This window comes from Eriocheir sinensis, chromosome 35 (genome assembly GCF_024679095.1).
Source record: "Eriocheir sinensis breed Jianghai 21 chromosome 35, ASM2467909v1, whole genome shotgun sequence".
Lineage (NCBI taxonomy): Eukaryota > Metazoa > Arthropoda > Malacostraca > Decapoda > Varunidae > Eriocheir > Eriocheir sinensis.
Window position 1 is genome coordinate 14,655,953 of NC_066543.1, and position 16,406 is coordinate 14,672,358.

The window sequence follows — 16,406 nt, forward strand, 5'->3', positions numbered from 1 at the left end:
ACAACTACACAATCAACACCATTTGGCATCACAATTACCAGCATCACCACTACAATACACAATCACTCAGTGGCGGATCCAGAGGGAGTGGCGCCCCCCACTTAGGACCTAAATTGCGCCCTTTCAAAGATTCACTAAGATCTGGGGGGATATCATTCCTGTGAACACTACTACAAGCCTTCTAATTAATAATAATAATAATAATAATAATAATAATAATAATAATAATAATAATAACAATACAACTACTACTACTATTACTATTGCTACTACTACTACTACTACTACTACTACTACTACTACTACTACTACTACTACTCCTACTGCTACTAGAACTACTATTATTACTACTACTACTCCTACTACTACTAGGTAATAATAATAATAATAATAATAATAATAATAATAATAATAATAATAATAATAATAATAATAATAAAAGAAATAATAAACATACAAAACAAATATAAAAAATTGCGAACATTATCGTATTTGTATTTGTAAAAAAAAAAAAAAATGTCAGTCAGTTGTCGCCTCGTGGGCACTGCGGCCACGCAGGTCACTGAGGTCAATACACTTCACACAACGAACCGAGAGTAAAGTAAGTTTTCCTCGTAGTTGAAGTACATAATTTTTACATCAAAATTTGTACACCGTAAGCTCCTATACTAAGCCCCGTCCATACCGAGTCTCGTGTTGCTGCAACATGCCAGTGGTGTTGACAGCTTTGTACCGTTGCACCAGTGCGTGTGTTTGCGTGTTGTTTGTGTTGTTGTGTGTGAATGGAAATAAAAAAAATAAAAGTATATCCTAATTTTATACCACTTTGTTATATTACACTGTGTGCAATAGAATTGCGATGTAATAAAAAAAACTAATGCATTTGCATTACTTTACAATTTTGCTTTCTTCTTTTAGTATGTAAATCTAACAGATCTAACCTTTAATTGCAATGCTAGCAAATATTATATGAATATTAAACAAGAAATAAGCATATATATATATATATATATATATATATATATATATATATATATATATATATATATATATATATATATATATATATATATATATATATAGATAGATATAACATGGTATGGTATGGCGCCCATCTTGTATATCAGCCCCCCCTTCACCTGGAGCTGGATCCGCCACTGCAATCACTAACACCACCATCCCCACCATCACCACCACCACCATCATCACCACCACCACCACCACTATTATACCATCAATACCTACACCACCAACACCAACATCATCTTCACCATTACCATCACCACAATCACCACCACCAGCATAACCACTACCATCATCACCAACACAATCACCACCACCACCACCACTATCAGCACCACCAGCCTCACCGCCGTACCCAAGGCTCCTCTCTATCACGAAGACTAACACCATTGTCGCCTCAGCCATTGTCATCACCATTATCACCACCACCACCGCCACCTCCTTCTCCAATGTTTGCCGCACCTGCTCCTTCCTCCTCTTCCTTCCGCTCCGGCTTAGGCCTACTACTACTACTGCTACTACTACTACTACTACTACTACTACTTCTACTACTACAGGTTATTATTATCATTATTATTATTAGTGTCATTGGCATTGTAATTATTCGCATCATTACTTTCAGACAAAAGACGTTTACCAAATATGAAAGCTGTTTTACTCTTTCCTCCTCCTCCTCCTCCTCCTCCTCCTCCTCCTCCTCCTCCTCCTCCTCCCCCCACCCCCCCGCCAGGTCAGGGGTCGCCACGCTGCCTCGTCCTCACAACCACGAAATGTTAAATTGAATTCTTTGGAAGCAATTTTTTAAACTCGTCAAAGACACCAGTTACGTCTCTCTCTCTCTCTCTCTCTCTCTCTCTCTCTCTCTCTCTCTCTCTCTCTCTCTCTCTCTCTCTCTCTCTCTCTCTCTCTCTCTCTCTCTCTCTCTCTCTCTCTCCGGGGAATATTTCTTTAATTACTTTGTCTTTTTGGGCGTGGGACTTCGTGACCAGATTTTTTTATATAAAAGATTAGGATTACTTCATTAATGTTTTTTCTCCTCCTCCTCCTCCTTCTCCTCCTTCTTCTCCTCCTCTTTGTCCCTCTTCTTCTTCGTCTTCTTCAAACATCTTATTCTTTTTCTTTTTCTTATTTTCGTTATTAATATTTCTGTTATAGTTGTTGTGATGTTGTGATTGTCGTAGTGGTAGTAGTAGTAGTAGTAGTAGTAGTAGTAGTAGTAGTAGTAGTAGTACAAGTAGTAGTAGTAGTAGTAGTAGTAGTAGTAGTAGTAGTTGTCATTCTTATTGAACCACCAGCAGCAAGAAGATGAAAATGAAGAAGAAAAAGAAGAAAATGAAGTAGAAGAAGAAGAAGAAAATTAAGTAGAAAAACAACACTAACACTACCACCACCACCAACAACAACAACAATAACAACGAAAACAACAACAATAACAACGAAAACAACAACAACAACAACAACAACAACAACAACAACAGCAGCAGCAGCAGTAACACGTTCAGCCACACTATGTACAATTAATCGGGCCATTCATTAGCGCGAGACAGGTGATCGCGGCGGTCACCTGCGTCGCTTACCCGGTGCACTGCGAGGCCTGATTGATCTTTCGCACAGGTAAAAAAGAGGCGATTAACTGCAGGTGACCGGTGAAAGTGTGGTGGTGGTGGAGGTGGTGGTGGTGGTGGTGGAGGAGGTGGTGTTGGTGTCGGTGGTAGTGGTGGTGGTTTCTGCAAGTCTCTCTCTCTCTCTCTACTCTCCCACCCTCCTCTCTCTCTCTCTCTCTCTCTCTCTCTCTCTCTCTCTCTCTCTCTCTCTCTCTCTCTCTCTCTCTCTCTCTCTCTCTCTCTTCATTGTATTTTCCGCTGCTTCATCATCATTACACACACACACACACACACACACACACACACACACACACACACACACACTTGACCTGGCTCTTCCTTAGCATTCTCTACGGTAACTTTTCTCGTTCCTGTCTTGTTTGTTCCTCCTCCTCCTCCTCCTCCTCCTCCTCCTCCTCCTCCCCCCCTACTTTTTGCCTGCTTCACTGAGCACCTACTTTCTCCAACAAGATTTTCTTTCCCTTATCCGTTGAGCATCTTTCTCTTTCGTTTGTTCTTCCTTTCTTCTCCCTTTTCGTTCCTTCTCTTTTATTCTATCTTCATTTTCTTGTCTTTATTTATTTCCTTCGTCGTTATCATTGTCATTATCACCATCATTATCTTTTATTATTAATGTTAGTTATTAGTTTTATTATCATTATTAGTGGTGGTGATGGTGGTGGTAGTCTTTTTACAAATTCCCCTTTTCCACATACTTTTTTTTCTCTCGACAATTTGGAGGTTTTATTAAAAGATTCTTACATGAACGATAAGATCAAATGATGAACAGTTATCAGCATACCATCTCTCTCTCTCTCTCTCTCTCTCTCTCTCTCTCTCTCTCTCTCTCTCTCTCTCTCTCTCTCTCTCTCTCTCTCTCTCTCTCTCTCTCTCTCTCTCTCTCTCTCTCTCTCTCTCTTTCAGGATAGTTAACCAGCCTCTCCCTTACAACGCACAAAAAAAAGCTAATTCTCTTCCCCATCCTTAAGCTGTCCCGTATTTTTTCTCCTTTACCTAATTTCCCCAAACCTTGCTTCCTTAGTATCCTTAATATCCCTCTTGCCTTCGTCCTTGGGCGCTCCTACCTCCCATTGCCATGCCATCCTTCCCTTTTCCTCCCTCCCTTCCTCCTTTCCTTCAGGCGTTCTCCCATGGCTACCGGGATTCACCTCTTCCTTTTTTCTTCTCTCTCTTTCTCCCATACCTTTATCAGTGTTCTTGCTCCCCTCTTTCTGGTTCCTCTTGTTATTTCTCCTCTTTCCCCACCTCTTGTTTTTCTTCCAAGATCTTCCCTGGTTCTCATCTTTTTCAGTTTGTTTTAATCAGCTTTCTCTGTAGTCTTGTTTTTTTTTTTGTCATTTTTCTTTCATTTCTCTATCTCCCTACCTTTGTTTTTTCATGTATTCGCTTTTTCTCCTTTTTTTTGTTTTTTGTTTTTTGTTTTTCATTATCATTCTCTATAGTCTTTTTTTTTCTTTTTTTTGACTATTTTTGCCATACTACTCCTTTCCCCCTACGTCTTTTTATCACATCTTTCCTTACTATATTCCTTCCTGAGTATCATTTACTTCAATTCGTCATTCAGTCTTTTCTTCAATTGGTTTTCTGCGTTTTCTTTCCTCTCTCATCCCGACACTTCCTCTTATTCCTCACTCTGCGCAAGTTTTCCTACCCACATTCCTCTCTTGTATATTCCGTAATGTGTACAGCCATATCATCCATTCATTCATTCATCTCAGTTTATCCTACTCATTCATTCTTGACGCTCTTTCCGGCACAATACCTCCTTCATTCCTTCTTTCCTTCTTTGTCGCACCCTCGCATCCCTGCCTTCAATCGCTCATTTTTTTCCTGTTCACTTCCTCTCTACTATATTATTCTCATATCATCGCTTTCCTTCTCGTCAGTATTCACTCCCTGTTCTTCTCCCTGTTATCTCCTTTTCCTAATCAAGATCTTTGTTGCTATTCACTCCCTGGTTTTCTCATTCTTGTATCCTTTTCCTTCTCAAGATCTTTATATACTTCAAAAGATCTTGGTTCTATTTATCTCACTCATGCCTCCTTCCCTCTAGCTCCATCTCTCTTTATTATGTACATTCATGCTAAGCTATTTTCACTTATACGTAATACCTCCACTTCCTTATCTCCGTTCTTATTTATTTTGTGTTCCGATAATTTTACACATCCATGATCTTCCGTCCTTACTCAGATCTTCCTTCATTTTCATCCTTCTTTTCTTCGTGTCTCCTCATTGTATCCTTGCTCCGCCATCTTTGCTCACTATTTCAATACTATCTCCATTCTTCTCTTATTTGCGTCCTAGTTAATATCTTTGTTTTGTCTTTCTCACGGTTGCCTTAATTCCACCATTTTCCTTGTGTCTTTCCCCGATGTTTCCCTATATAGTGTATCTTTCTTTATCATACTTCCATCCCGCTTTTCCCATCCGTCTCTCCCTTTATCCCTCTCCATCCTCCCTTCATCCTTCCTACACCTGCGTATCTCACTCACCCAGCCTCCCTCCCTCTCTCTCCCCATCCCTCCAGGCGCCTCACAACTCACTCAGCCAGTCGTTCGTAATCACAGTGATCGACGCCACGCACCGATTACCTCATTCTGATACAGGTAAACCACCACCTGGGTAGCGGCGGCGGCAGGGTGGGGATGGAGGGTGGGTAGGGGGGAGAGAGTCAACCAGGTGTGTCCAATGTAACCAGCCCGCCCGTCCCGCCCCATCCCGTCCCGTCCTGCCCCGTCTGTCTGTATCTGGCTCTATCTCTTATGTAGTAGTAGTAGTAGTAGTAGTAGTAGTAGTAGTAGTAGTAGTTGTGTGTTTGTATGGTTGTTTTAATTGTTTTTGTTATTGGTGTTGCTGTATTTGGTGGTGGTGGTGATAATTGTGGAGGTGACTGGGGGGAAAGATAATAGCCACTCTGTCAAGGTATGCATCTCTCTCTCTCTCTCTCTCTCTCTCTCTCTCTCTCTCTCTCTCTCTCTCTCTCTCTCTCTCTCTCTCTCTCTCTCTCTCTCTCTCTCTCTTCCCCCCTCCCTCCCATAAGCAGCTCTGTCTGGATATACGAATGTAGGACTCGTTTCGTGCCGTCTTTTTAAACACGCAAATCAACAAAGTTTAATACAGGCTTGCCAAGACGAATGGTCATAAGCACATACTTAGCTCGTCACATTCTCTTATTCATGGCTGTCTTAACGAGGCCGAACAAGACTTAACCGGCGGGAAATTGTGTCCATGTGATCATTGGTATATATATATCTCTGAGGTCATAAAAGAAGAAATCAACTATACTTCTACTACATCGAGTATATATTTGGAGGCAGCCTACTTTTTTTTTTTACAGTAAAGGGGAGGGAAATTGAGGTAAGTAAAGGAAGAGAGGGGAAGGAAGAAAGATGAGAGAGAGAGAGAGAGAGAGAGAGAGAGAGAGAGAGAGAGAGAGAGAGAGAGAGACGAAATATAGCAGAGACAGACAGAGCGAGAAAGAAAGAATATAAATGGAAACACCTCAATGGCAAAAAAAACCAAAAAAACAATAATGAAAAAAAAGCCCGCAAAATTCATCACTGCTCCTATAAAAAAAAAAAAATAAAGAGTTGCGAGGAGTGGCCAAATGAGAGGTCAATTTCGGGAGGAGACCTACTTACCTCTGCCTGTGTGTGTTTATGATAATGTGTAGCTTGTAAGTCACTCGGGGAATAGGCCGAGAATCGAGTTTGAACCAGGTGTAAAACTCTATATTATTATCAGGTGTTTGTTACGTAGCGTGTGATAACCTTGGTTGGTGAATGTTCGCATAAGTTCTGCAAAGAAAACACGTGTATATAATTGGTTTGATGTTGAAAGTTATCGAATATTTGATCTTCACGAGTAGGGTTATAATACTGTTCACTATTTTTAGATTGTGAGATACGTGAAACTCGGTATTATGTCCACTTTCGCTTCTCACATCAACTACATCTAAAGGTCAAAGAGAGGATCAGTCGGGTTCTAATGAGTGTTTCTTTAGGTTCATGGTACAGAAGAAGGGTCAGACTACCACCCGGGCCATCCTGGAAATGCCCAAAACTCCTACGAAAGCCTTGGCAAATGTGTAAACTTGGGCGACGAAATGTTCAGTAATATGGCCCTAATTAGTAAGAGTCAAGAAGTTTTAAGAATCGATGAGGGAAAACTTGACACGTCTCTCTAATCTCAGTAACTCAAATGATGTTAACAAGTTTTTTTTTCTATAGCCATCCACGTTTCTCTTTGATCTCTCTAACTCGAATCCTATTAACACGGTATTTTTTTTTTCCTGTGTGTTTTAATAGATGTGTATGGGATCTGTTCAACTGGAATTCTCGCTCTTGAACCCAACGTATCGCTTTTTGAATACACGTTTCTTAGCCTATCTGTCGAGCTCCTGGCGTATGTATTGTGATGTGAAAGCAAAGAAAGAAAGAGGACCTGAATTAGTGTAAAGGGGAAACTAGTCAAGAAGTTTTAGTAATCTACTGAAAGCAACTTGTCACCTTTTTTAAATACACGTTTGTTAGCCTATTTGTCGAGCTCCTGGCGTATGTATTGTGATGTGAAAGCAAAGACAGAAATAAGACCTGAATTAGTGTAAGGCGTGGGAAACTACTCAAGAATTTTTATTAATCTACTGAAAACAACTTGTCACCTTTTTTAAATACACGTTTGTTAGCCTATTTGTCGAGCTCCTGGCGTATATATTGTGATGTGAAAGCAAAGAAGAAAGAAAGAGGACCTGAATTAGTGTAAGGCGTGGGAAACTACTCAAGAATTTTTATTAATCTAAGAGGGAAGGAAAACTTGACATCTCTAAGCTACTGGAAAACAACTTGTCGCGTTTTTAAATACACGTTTGTTAGCCTATTCGTCGAGCTCCTGGTGCGTGTATTGTGATGTGAAAGCAAAGAAAGAAATAGAACCTGATTTCGTGAGAGACGCAGAAAATTAGTCTAAATTTTAAAAGATATAAGGGAAAACTTGACATCTCTTAGGTACAGGAAAACAACGTGTCGCCTTTTAAATACACACTTGTTAGCCTCAATGTCTAGCTGCTGGCGTATGTATTGTGATGTGAAAGCAAAGAAAGAAATATAACCTGACTTCGTGGGAGACGCAGAATGTTAGTCCAAGTTTTAAAAGATATAAGGGAAAACTTGACACCTCACAGCTACTGGAAAACAACGTGACGCCTTTTAAATACACGTTTGTTAGCCTCATTGTCTGGGTGCTGGCGTATGTGTTAGTATGTGAAAGTAAAGAAAGAGAAAGAAAGAAATGGGACCTGAATCAGAGAGAGAAACTTTGCATCTACAATTCAGAGATAACCTAATTCCCACCTTCAAGAATGCAGCCGGCGTGCAAGGAACTACAAGAAGGAGTGGAAGGGGAAGGAGGGAGGGTTCGTCGAGATTGTTTTTTTTTTTTTTTTTTCTTTTTTTTTTTTTTTTTTTTACACCAGCAAGAATGAAGACACCGGTTAACGTTCTTATACAATGGAGGGCGGTAAGAACTGGCTGCGTACATTTCGGAGTATATATAGCGGAGTTCGCGCCCCTATGAGAGAGAGAGAGTGAGAGAGAGAGAGAGAGAGCGTGGTATCGACTATTAGATCGTGTATATGAAAAAAAGGAGAGAGGTATGGGAGGAACTTGCTTTTTATTACGGGTGGAGGAATGAAGACAGTGGTTAAAGGTTTGCATTTGAAGAGGAAGGAAATTGGGAAGGAGTGGTTGCTGTTTTCTTCTTCCTCTTCTTTTCCTCATTTTCTTCTTTTCCTCTTTTTCTCCTTTTCCTTCTGCTGTTACTTTGATCCACTCTTTTTACTTCTTTTTCTTCTTTTCTTATAATTACTCTTCTTTTTTTTCTTCTTCATTTGCTTCTATTTTTATATATTTTTCTTCTTATGTTCTTACTCCTTCTTTTTTTCTTTTTCTTCTACTTTTTCTTTTTCTTCTTCTTCCTTTTTCATTCATCTTTCTTTACTCATCATATTTGTTCTTCTTGCTCTCCAACTCCACCACCACCACCACCTTCCTCCTCCTCTTCATTTGTATAGCAAGCAGAGTTAGTGGAGCTGCCTGAGGGGAGGGGAGTGGGTGAGGGAGGCAGCAAACACCAACAACAACAGCAGAGGAGGCGCTTAACAAGTTCGGTAATGGAGAGGCGAGACATAAGTGATGCAACGGCGCGGCGGAGATGAAGAGATTGTAACGGAGGAGGCTGCGAGGGATGGAGGGAGGGAAGGAAGGGCAGAGGAGGCGGTGAATGCGACCTGGTAAATCTAATCATTTTCAGCGTTCCTTTAGTAGTAGTAGTAATAGTAGTAGTAGTAGTAGTAGTAACGTTAGCCGTACCAAAATTAGAAATGGTAGTAGTTTTTTCCTTATCTTTTTATCATATTAAGGCTGACAGACCAAGAGAATAAAGGAATAAAATAGAAAAAAAAACATATCTCGCTTCTTCCATTACGTTATAGAGAAGAAAATCCCACAAAACATCGACTTAACTTGATTCCAATGACACAAACAACAATAAACAAATGAAAAAATAAAAAAACACCCGTTAGACACTTCTCCCATTCACTAAACGCAAAGAACCCCCCTCCCCCTTAAAACAACCACGTGAGCAAACCTAGTGACATTAATAAGCTCAATAAGCCCACAATCGCTCCTTCCCATGCATAGCGAAGTGCCACACCCTCACTAGTGACGCAAAGAGGCTCCCGCGGATCCACTCATGACCTGCAAGCCTAAGAATGGGAGGTTCAGTGGAGGCGGGTGCTGTCGGTGATGCAGGCCGGTCCAGAGTTGCATACGTGGGAGCATATCAATAGCCGGGCCAGGTGAGCGAGCTTGTTAAGTCACCTGAACGCCTTTAGAGGAGGGCATGGCAAGTCCCGCTGAGCTCACTAAACAGAACCCTGGTGCTTAGATCTTAGTGATAAATAAATAAATAAGTAAATAGATAAATGAATAAGTAAATGCAGATCGTAGTTGTTTGAATGTGTTGTAACTGCGTGTTTGTGAATGTTGTTTTTGTTTCATTAAGTTAGAGTATGAATGTTTAATAAAAAGCGTCTATAGGATTTCTGCATACGGCTATTTGCTGATTAACTAATAGGAGAGAGAGAGAGAGAGAGAGAAATAAAAAGCGTCTATAGGATTTCTACATACTGTTATTTGCTGATTAACTAATAGGAGAGAGAGAGAGAGAGAGAGAGAGAGAGAGAGAGAGACGTAAAAAAAAGCTGCCATCTCTCGGGTTCAGCACGTCAAATGGACATTACGACTCGGTTCAGCTTAATTCGCTTTCAGCAGAGATTTACACGATTGCGAACTAAAAGCCGAACCCTGTGTGTGTGTGTGTGTGTGTGTGTGTGTGTGTGTGTGTGTGTGTGTGTGTGTGTGTAAAATATCGAGACAGGTGTGCTGGTTAAAGGTGGAAGGCGGAAAAGAGAGCAGGTGTGGCAGGTGAGAGAGAGAGAGAGAGAGAGAGAGAGAGAGAGAGAGAGAGAGAGAGAGAGAGAGAGAGAGAGTGGGAGAGAGAGAGAGAGAGAGAGAGAGAGAGAGAGAAGGGGGGGGTGGGGGAGGGAATCGAGACTAATGAAATGGCACCGAATAAGTACAGTTAAATCTTGATACTGGGAACCTGTTAGCAGAAGTAGTAGTAGTAGTAGTAGTAGTAGTAGTAGTAGTAGTAGTAGCAGGAGCAGGAAAGTACGCAGAGAAAAAAAAACGTAAAAGTAATGACGAAATAAATCACAAAATCGGATTAAAAATGTGGACAGCCGCCAAGCCGAGGTCGAGGTTGGGAGTCTCGTAAGTAGTAAAGGAAGAAGAAGAAGAAAGTAGTAGTATAAAAAAAATTAGTAGTCGTAATCTAGAACCCGCTACTTAGGAGAGCCCGAGTGCCATTCATCTCGAGTAAGACCTTATGAGCTTTCTTTGGGGCACGTTGTTGCTTCACATACGAGCCCGGCAAACGCTACACTCGAGGAGGAAAAAATGGAGATATGTAGGCAGGCTTTAGATTAGTATTCCGGACTCGAGGCAGCCAGAAGCACGAAGCAAGAGAACCCGAAGTATAAATCATTTCGAAAGTTGCGCACTGAGAGAGGCCTAAGCGAAGATTGAACCGAGACCTGAATGTTACGGTTTTTCTTTTACTTTTGTTTTTTTTTAGGTTTCTTCCGTAGTAATTGTAGAAGCGAGTTACTGTTTTATATTACTAAGAACAGAGTATATAGTGATAGTGATGATATAGAAAAATAGGATATGATAAACAGGATGAAGTTAAGAGGTTATCAGTTATTTTTAAGGTTCGGGGAGGTTACGAAAAATCATTAGGAGTTAGGACTTAGAAAATTAATGCATACTCTTCGTAACTAATGCGTCGGATATGCGCACTGAGGTCACGCGCAGCAGTAGATTAATTTATTTTCTTCAAAACACGTCATTTTTTTTACAATTGCGTGTGTGGAAGCAACAACAAGAAGATGGGAAAAAAAGGAGAGCAACAAGATTAAGAATAAGATGGAAAAGAAGAACGAGAACAAGAATGAGGAAAAAAATTGATAACCAGAAAAGCAAAAACAGGAACTAAAGGAGAGGAAAGAGAGGACGAGGAGGAGGAAAGGGAGGAGGAAGAGGACGAAGAGGAGGAAAACAACATGGGAAAGAAGAAAAAGAACAAGAATAAGAAAAAAATAGAAAACCAGCAAACCAAAAACAGAAACCAGAAGAGAAGGAAGGAAAAGAGGAGACGAGGAGGAGGAGGAAGAACAACAAGAACAAGAACAAGAACAAGAATGAGTAAGAAAGAAAAAAAAATAAAGCAATAACAGGAATCAGATAAGAAGAAGGAAAAGATAAGTAGGAGGAGGAGGAGGAGGAGAAGAGAGAGGACAAGGAGGAGGAGGAGGAGGAGGAGAATTAAGACGACAAGAAGGAGGAAGAGGAGGAGAAGGAAAAAAATTAAAAAAGTGTAGCAATATTTTGGGCTGACAGGTGTGGCCGCCGACAGCAACAAGGTGACGCGGGGTTTAATTAGCGGTGGTGGTGATAGTGGTGGTGGTAATGGTGGTGGTGGTGGTGATAAGAGTGTTGATACTGTTTACATTGCGAGGGAAGATAAAAGCCTTAGCGGTGATGGTGATGGGAACGGTGATAGTGTTTGTTTACGTGCATAAGGAGAAAAACAAAGGTGGAAGGTAGTAGTAGTAGTAGTAGTAGTAGTAGTAGTAGTAGTAGTAGTAGTTTTAGTAGAAGAAGAAGAAGTAGAAGAAGACACCAAGAACAAGATGAAGGAGTAGTAAAGGAAGAAGAAAAAGAAAAAGAAGAAGACGAGGAAGAAGAACAAGAACAAGAGGAACAACAAGAGGAATTAGAAGAGGAAGAAGACAAAGAAAAACAAGAAAAAGAACATGAACAATAACAAGATGAAGAAGAGGAATAAGAAATAAAAAGAAAAAGAAGAAAAAAACTGGTAGTAGCAATAGTAGTAGTAGTAGTAGTAGATAGTAGTAGTAGACAGTGATGGTAGTGGTGGTGGTGGTGGTGGTTGAGGCAAGATAAATGGAAGATGAGAAAAGCCTGATTTATGATAACCAGACCCAACCAAACTTAACGGGAAGGAGACTAAGAGAAAGCCGGAATTGGAGGAGGAGGAGGAGGAGGAAGAGGAAGAGGAGGAGGAGGAGGAAGAGGAGGAGGAGAAGGAAAAGTGAGATACCGGTACGGATGCGAGGAGGAGTAGGAGAAGGAGAAGGAGGAGGAGGAGGAGGAGGAAGACAAAAATAACTATACTAGGCCTGTTGGAGGAGTGGAGTGGAATATACATGTGGCGTTAATATGTGTGTGTGTGTGTGTGTGTGTGTGTGTGTGTGTGTGTGTGTGTGTGTGTGTGTGTGTGTGTGTGTGTGTGTGTGCAAGCAATCTCGTCATAGGATACAATTGCGTCCCTTAATAATTCCCAGTAATTAAGACGATACAGATTAGAGAGAGAGAGAGAGAGAGAGAGAGAGAGAGAGAGAGAGAGAGAGAGAGAGAGAGAGAGAGGTCAAAGGTGAGTGCCATATCTCAGTTCCGTCACCTTAGTTTTGTTATGTGACGCTTTGACACGCAACGTCCTCCTCCTCCTCCTCCTCCTCCTCCTCCTCCTCCTCCTCCTCCTCTTAAACTTAACAGACAAGTATTCGTATAGAAGCAAAAGCAGTAGAGGTCGAGAACGTGTCTTGCAAGAGTAGTAATAATGGTGGTTGTGGTGTAGTTGTAGTAGTTGTAGTAGTAGTAGTAGTAGTAGTAGTAGTAGTAGTAGTAGTAGTAGTAGTAGTAGTAGTAGTCGTATACAGGTGGTGGTGGTGGTGGTGGTGCCCCAGGTAATGCCCGAATGTCCGACACAAGAATGCTGCTAACCTCACCTGTTTGCCCCCCTGCCCACCTGTACTCTTCCTCCCCCCCACCTCCCCTTCCCTCCCCCTCTTATTGCTTGCCCTATCAACCCACCCACCACACTCCCCTCCCACTCCCTCCCTTACACCTGCTTGCCCTAATCAACTCCCCCCCACCTCCTCCTTCTGCATCCCTCTTCTCTTTTTTTTTCCTCCCTCCATTCTCTCCTCCACTTCCAGAAATTCTCACATACGCCCTTCATTCACTCCCTCTTTCTTCTCCCCCAGTTTTTTTTCTTCCTTTCTAATCTTGATCTTTTTTCTCTCCCTCAGCTTTTCATGTCTTCCTTCATTCCTACCTTTTCTTCTTTTTCTTCCTCCACTTCTAACATACAGCATCCTATATATATCCTAATTTTCTTCACCTTTCTCTAATTCCCTATTCACTCCCTTTTTCTCCATTTTTTTCTCTCTCACTAATCCCATCTTTCCCTTTCTCCTCCCTTCTTCATTTTTTTCTCTTCCCCTTTCCCTCTTCTGCCTTCTTGAACATCATCGTCTCTCCTTTTCTTATCTCCGCCCCCTCATCTCCTCTTCCTACAGCTTCCCCTTCAGTCTCGTCCCCTTTAACTCCTCCTCATCTCCTTCCCCCTTACCATTAGCCTCTCTACCTCTTCCTCCGACTAGACTTTCCCTCTCTTCCTTCTCATCCTTCCCTCTTTAACTTCGCATCTTCTTCCTAGTCTTTTACTCCACCTCTTTTCCTATCCTCCTTCTCCTTTTAACTCCACATCTTCCGCCGTATGTAAGCCTCTCCTCTCCTCCTCCACCTCTTACTTCTCTTCCTACTTCTCCTCCTTCCCTTTCATGCTTCCACTTTAACTCCAACGTCTTCCACCGAGTGTACGCCCAACCCCTCTTCCTTATTCTCCTCTCCACTTCCACCTCTTACTCCTCTTCTTCCTTTTCATCTTTCCCTCTTGACTCCACATCTTCCACCATCTGTAAGTCCAACTCCTCCTCCTTATTCTCCTCTCCTCTTCCACCTCTACTTCTCTTCTTCTTACTCCTTTCCCTCTTCACTCCACATCTTCCACCATCTGTAAGACCAACCCCTCTTTCCTATTCTCTCCTCCTCCTCCTCCTCCTCCTCCTCCTCCTCCACGTAGCCTCACCTGTCTTCTAGTCTCGCCACCTGCCACTCCCTGCATCCCGAACGAGCCACTCCCAGGTAAAGAGAATGAGCATAAAATATATAAAAATAGAAGTATACATATATAAAGTTAAAGCCACGCGCGACCTTTTTTGGGGACCGCGGAAGAGCTGGAGGGGTGGGGGTGGGGTGGAAGAGAGAGAGAGAGAGAGAGAGAGAGAGAGAGAGAGAGAGAGAGAGAGAGAGAGAGAGAGAGAGAGAGAGAGAGAGAGAGAGAGAAGGAAAAAAAAGTAAAATAGAGAAATAAATAAGGAAAAAAATAGACCCTGAAAATATTAAGAAGAAAAGAAGAAGAAGAAGAAGAAAGGAGAGAGAGAGAGAGAGAGAGAGAGAGAGAGAGAGAGAGAGAGAGAGAGAGAGAGAGAGAGAGAGAGAGAGAGAGAGAGAGAACTTGAAGTGGTTAGAAAGTGGAAGAAAAGCAAATCAAGAAAATGAATGAGAGACAAGTGAAGCAAGTCTGGTGGCGAGCTGTTTTCTTTGTTTTGTTTTCTTCTTTTTTTCTTTCTTGTTTTGACCTGCTCTTCTTTTTTCTTCTTTCTTTCTTCTGCTTCAATTTCTGTCATCTTTCCTTCTTTATATCTCCATTGTTCTTTCTTTCTTTGTTCGTTTCTTCCTTTCTTCTTCTTCTTCCTCTTTTCCTTCTTAATATTTTCAGGGTCTATTTTTTTCCTTATTTATTTCTCTATTTTTCTTTTTTTTTACTTCGTTTCTTTCTTCCTTCTCTTTCTTTTCCTTCTTCTTTTTCTTCTTTCTATATTTCTTTCATCCTTCGTTGCTTCCTTCCTTCAACCTTTCACCCCGCCACACACAAACACACGAGAGAGAGAGAGAGAGAGAGAGAGAGAGAGAGAGAGAGAGAGAGAGAGAGAGAGAGAGAGAGAGAGAATGGAGTGGAGGAGGAGGATGAGGAGGAAGGGGCAATAAGGATGTGAGGGAGGAGGAGGAGGAGGAGGAAGAGGAGGAGGAGGAGGAGGAGGTGGAGGAGGAGGAGGGCCACCTTCCCTCAATGATATCAGTCACCAATTATCTCCCCCCTTCCTCCTCCCCTTACCTCCCCTTCCGTTCCCTCCCTCACCCTGCACTTCCTTCCCTTTCCTCCCACCAACACAGCTCAGTGGCACAGCTGAGACTGGCACCCCTCTCTCTCTCTCTCTCTCTCGTGTGTTTGTGTGTGGCGGGGTGAAAGGTTGAGAGAGAGAGAGAGAGAGAGAGAGAGAGAGAGAGAGAGAGAGAGAGAGAGAGAGAGAGAGAGAGAGAGAGAGAGAGAGAGAGAGAGAGATAGATAGAGAGAGAGAGGTAAGGGTGCCAGTCTCCAGCTGTGCCACTGAGCTGTGTTGGTGGGGAAAGGGAGGGAAGGGGGGAGTGCCAAGGGTGAGGGAGGGAACGGAAGGGGAGGTAAGGGGAGGAGGAAGGGGGGAGATAATTGGTGACTGATATCATTGAGGGTAGGTGGCCCTCCTCCTCCTCCTCCTCCTCCGCCTCCTCTTCCTCCTCCTCCTCCTCCCTCACATCCTTTTTGCCCCCTTCCTCCTCCTCCTCCTCCTCCACTCATTACACCCACGCCACCCACACCTCCATTCTCTCTCTCTCTCTCTCAGGTCATGTCCCGGTTTTCTTATCATCTCCACCCACAACACACACACACACACACACACACACACACACACACACACACACACACACACACACACACACACACCATTCCTCGCAAACCCACGCCCTGCAGCCCCCCACGCCCTCTCGCTTCCCCGAACCTCCCCCGTGACTCACTCCCACGCCCATTCATACACGCGCGTTCGCCCCCACGCCCGTCACCTTCCTAGAACACACTATCATTTTTTCCTTTACTTCATTCTACACCGCACAATGATAGGCGGAAGTGTGTGTGTGTGTGTGTGTGTGTGTGTGTGTGTGTGTGTGTGTGTGTGTGTGTGTGTGTGTGTGTGTGTGTGGTTTTCCCGTCGATTTGTAAATAAGTAATAAGTGTGCGGCGTGTGTGTGTGTGTGTGTGTGTGTGTGTGTGTGTGTGTGTGTTACCCTTTTCTTTGTTCCGAGGTGTGACAAAGGTTTCAAAAGGGGGGGAGAGGGCGGGGGTGAGGAAGAAGAGAGAGAGAGGGAAAAGTTTGAGGGGTGAAAGAGGGGAAGG